The sequence below is a fragment of the Mandrillus leucophaeus genome, unplaced genomic scaffold (assembly GCF_000951045.1).
Source record: "Mandrillus leucophaeus isolate KB7577 unplaced genomic scaffold, Mleu.le_1.0 Scaffold200, whole genome shotgun sequence".
In the NCBI taxonomy this organism is placed as follows: Eukaryota; Metazoa; Chordata; class Mammalia; order Primates; family Cercopithecidae; genus Mandrillus; species Mandrillus leucophaeus.
The window spans coordinates 1,004,735-1,009,639 of NW_012102033.1; the positions used below are offsets into that span (position 1 = coordinate 1,004,735).

Consider the following 4,905-nt stretch of genomic DNA (forward strand, 5'->3'; position numbering starts at 1 on the left):
TAAAAATACAAAAATTAGCCGGGCGTGGTGGTGGGTGCCTGTAATCCCAGCTACTCAGGAGGCTGAGGCAGGAGAATCACTTGAACCCAGGAGGTGGAGATTGCAGTGAGCCGAGATTGTGCCACTGCACTCCAGCCTGGGTGACAGAGCGAGACTGTTTAAAAAAAATAACATAAATAAAATCAATACTTGCAGAGTATCTATTACATGCCAGGCATGGTGCTCGGGGCCAGGAAGCCAGCAGAGGACAAAACAGGTAAGAATCTTTGGTGCCCATGCAGAGGGAAAGAGCATAGGCGGGCCCAGGTTAATGGACAAGCTCTGCCTTCTGTAGGCTGGTGACCTGGAGGTGTTATTTAACTCCTCCTCTCCTCCTCCATGAAATGGCGCTGCCACACTCCTGCACTGGTAAGTGCTAAGCGTCTCCTGATACTATTAGTGGGTGTGGTAGGTTCAAGCCGGCCACAGACTCCTGGACTCCCTTTCCCTTGAATCTGGGCAAGCTCATGACTGCCTTGACCAGTTTAATATGGTGCAAGTGAAATTGTGTCCGTTTCTGGCCCAGGACTTAAGGTACTAACAGCTTTCACTTCTTGCCTTGAGAATGTTCTCTCTGCGCTATCATGTCAAGCTGGAGAGTTCAGCTTTTGTTTTTTGAGACAGGTTCTCACTCTGTCACCTAGGATGGAGTGCCAGTGGTCTGATCACAGCTGGGCTCAAGGGATCCTTCCACCTCAGCCTCCCCAGTAGCTGGGACCACAAGCATGTGCCACCATGCCCAGCTCTCATTTTTTGTAGAGATGGGGTCTCACTATGTTTCCCAGGCTGGTCTTGAACTCCTGGGCTCAAGCAATCCTCCTGCCTTGGCCTCCCAAAGTGCTGGGATTATAGACATGGGCCAGTTTTAGCTTTTGTATGTAGGGCTATGATTATTTATTTATTTATTTTACTTTATTTTATTTTTTGTGATGGAGTTTTTGCTCTGTTGCCCCGGCTGGAGTGCAATGGCACAGTCTCGGCTCATTGCAACCTCTGCCTCCTGGGTTCAAGTGATTCTCCTGCATCAGCCTCCCAAGTAGCTGGGACTACAGGCACCCACCACCATGCCCAGCTAATTTTTGTACTTTTAGTAGAGACAAAGTTTCACCGTGTTGGCCAGGCTGGTCTTGAACACTTGACCTCAGGTGATCCACCCACCTCAGCCTCCCAAAGTGCTGAGATTACAGGCGTGAGCCACCACACCCGGCCAGCTCTTTTTTGGGCAACCACTTTGAGATATAATTCATATATCATACCATTCACCCACTTAAAGTATAATTCATATACCATACCATTCATCCACTTAAAGTGTGCAATTTAATGGCTTTTAGTATATTTACAGAGCTAAGCAACCAGCACAATTTTTGCATAATCCCCCACAAAAAAAAACCCAACACCCTTTAGCCATCTCCCCACAATCTTCCCTGCCCCTTGTCCCCCCACCAACTAATCTCCTGTCTCTATGAATTTGCCCATTCTCTATTTTTCATGTGACTGTAATCACACACTCCATGGCCTGCTGAGTCTGGCTTCCTCACTTGGCACCGTGTTTTCAAGGTCCATCCACGCTGTAGCACATGTCACAGCCTCACATCTTTTCTTTTTCTTTTTTCTTTTTCTTTTTTTTTTTTTCTTGATACAGTGTCTCACTCTGTTGCTCAGGCTGGAGTGCAGAAGCGCGATCTCGGCTCACTACAACTTCCACCTCCTGCATTCAAGTGATTCTCCTGTGCCTCCCGAGTAGCTGGGACTACAGGTACAGCCACCACGCCCAGATAACTGCCTCACTCCTTTCAAAGCTGCAAGTCCCATTGTTGGGGTAGACCACAATTTATTCACTCATCAGGTGACAGGCACTGGATTGTTTCCAGTTTTCGGCTGTTGTGAATAGTGCCGCCATGAACCTGCGTGCTGGGTCACAGGGTGAACTCTACATTGAATCGTTTCGGGAGCTGCCAGGTGGCTGCCCCAGTTTCTGTTTCCACCAGCAGCACGGGAAGGCCCCATTTCCCGGCCTCGCTCGCCATCGTGTTTGGTTGTGGTGGGTGTGCAGGGCCATCTCACCATGGGGCCCGCGGTCCCGGTCCTCGCAATGGGATGGATAGTCCCTTCTCCGGGGGCTGCCCTTCCCGAGTCTCCTCCAGCTCTCCCCAGGGCTCCCAGAAGGTCCTCTGCTCCCAGCCTCTACCATGTCCTGATCGGCTTTCTCTTTTCCCCTGTCCACACCTCTAACCAATGTCCTATGGTTTCCCTGTGGCCACTCCAATGGCTACAACTCAGCAGTCATCCCCTCACCCCCTCCCACCCCATTTCTGCTGAAGTCCTGGTTGGCATGGGCTCACCCCCAAAACTTCTGGCTTCTGCCTCACCCCTCCCGGCTCCCCATCTCTCCCTCCACCTGTCCCCTTAAACATCGGGGTCCTGCAGGCCTCCTCAGCTCTCACCCTCCTCAGCTCTCATCCTCCTCTATTAGTTCCTCTGACCCTTTTGAGAAGCCTCAACACTCTGGGCCCTCCTTGAAAGTCTTGTGTGGGTCCCCAACAAGGCCAGCTGGCCTAAGGCCTAAGATAAATGCCTCTGGCACTGCTTTAGTTTCCAAAAAGTGAATTAAATCTGCCCGAGCCCTTTTTCACTGAGCTGGTAAAAACTGTGTCCCAAACATGATCTTGCCACCCATTCAACTCAGGGTCCTGCCCCATGGAGAAGGAGCTGAGCTCTGAACCCAGCTGGAGCCCCCGGGCAGGTCCCAAGGCTAGGGCTGGGGTCAGGGGGGTGCAGGGCAGGGACGGAGCCTGGGCTACTGGCCAAGGGAAACCAGCTCAAGACAAGGGTGTCCCCCCGCGGGGTCCATCTTCATGTTGTGTGATTCGTGCAGTTGCGTTGAGACAGGCCCTACACTTGCTTTAATGATCTGGCGTCGCCATCTTAAAGTCCTTCATAAATTCTAAACAAGGGATGCTGTGTCTGCATTTTGCCTCGGGCCCTGCAGATCAAGCAGTGGGTACCGCGGCTGCCCTGGCTTTTCCTGGAGTCTCAGGTGCTCCCTCTTGTGGCTGTTCTCAGCCTAGACAACCAGAAAGCCACAGAAAAGCACCAGCCAAGGCCTAGGCTGCCAGGGTGCTGGCAGGCCAGGCCCATCTTGGGGCTCGCTGTCCTGGCTCACGATTCCTTGTCAGCCATTTTCCTCAGGGGGAGAGGCAAACGCCAACCTGTCCTGAACTCATCTGGGACAACCCTGGCTTGGAGGAGGGTCATGTGGCTATTTACAGACTTTACTTCTCTTACTGTGAACACCCATATGCTTTGCTGCCTAAAACAACATGTTTGACAATGTGATGCAGCCCAGACCTGCCATGAGTGCCACGTCACATACAGACTATGCGTCCGACAATGGGGCCAGAATGCAGAAGGTTCTGGAACATGACTGTCCCAGAGAGCTCAGATAAGAACCTGTGGGCATGTCAGCTCATTTAGTCCACACGACTCCCTCTGCCCACCATGAGGAAGGTCCATTCTTTCATCATCATTTAACAGATGAGGAAACTAAGGCACAGAGAGGTTAAGGAGCTTGTTCTCGGTCACACAGCTAGGACAGAGGTGGATTTGAACCCAGGCAGTGTGGCTGGGGTTACCATCCTGGCCTTTTTGAACACGTCCAGGGAGGGCAGGCCCTACCCAGCCACACTCTGCCCAGTAACTCCTGCGGTGTGACCTGCCCCGCCTCGTGGGGCCTCTGTTATGTCTGGGTCACCGAGGCAGGGGTTGGAGGTCTGTGCGAGCCCAGCACTGGGTGTCTCTCTGGGTTGAACCCACCTCAGAGCTGTGCCTTGGGCAGGCCCAGCCTTCTGTGGAAGCTGAGGGTGAAGGTCTCCAGCCCTTAAAGAACTCTCCCCGACAAAATAAGCCAGTCTCCTTCCCAGCTTGGGGCACGATTTGCTTGGCTCTGGCAGCTCTGTCTCTTCTTCCCCGCCTGTCCCCAGGCACCCGCAGGGGCACAGATCAACTCAGGCAGCTCAGGCTGCAAGGAACAAAAGTGTCCCTCCAGGAGCCGGAGCTTAAGAGACTTCGCCCAGGTGGGGAGGACGACGTAGCAAGACCTGAACCTTCTTCCTCAGTTTTCTGTGGCAGCAAAGCTGGGTTCTGTGCTGGCTGTGGCCTCAGCAGAAACGCCCATCACGTCACCCCACTTACATCTGCAACCCCCGGACCCCCGTGGCCACTTTCCCACTTGCTTTGCTCCAAGGCACTTGGCACTTTCCAACAATCTAGAGCAGGGAAGGACCTGCGCTGCTGGGGTCTCCCCCTCCCTCTCCAGACGCTGAGCCTGACGCTGCCCGGGTCTGTGTTCCCGGCGCACACCCGCAGCGAAGTCCCATACAGGGAGAGCTCAGGCAGGGTCAGTGGAGGGACCCACACCTGAATCCCGAAGTTCCACTCTGACTCGCACAGCCTGGACCCCTAGCTCTGACATGCCCCCTCTGATACGGGGGTGTCTCAGCCCCACTCAGTCCTCCTGCAGCTGATGCCCCTCCCAGCTTTTGGAGTGACTCCCTTCTTTCAAATTCGATGTCCCCGTCCTGCTCCTGCCGAATCTGGCCCCCTCCAACGTGGTACCTAAGGGTCCAGAATCAAGGGTTGCCTTGGCTGTGCCCTCGCACCCCCCGGGGCAGGCCTGGGGCAGTGGGTCCCAAGCCTGTCAGGATTGGGCCCACACTACGGCACGATAAACGCTGGGGCCACCCAGGGCAGCAGGTGCCGTGCCCCAGCCCCATGAGGCCCTTGCTTTTCTCAGCGGGAAGTGACAGAAAATATTGTCTTTTTTTTTTTTTTTTTTTTTTTTTTTTTGAGACGGAGTCTCGCTCTGTC

General features: G+C 53.8%; 1 protein-coding gene across 1 annotated transcript in view; it reads right to left on the reverse strand.

Moving 5' to 3' along the window:
• Positions 1-4,905, reverse strand: part of LOC105539183 (galactoside 2-alpha-L-fucosyltransferase 2-like) — a 50,143-nt gene that overhangs the window by 6,491 nt on the left and 38,747 nt on the right.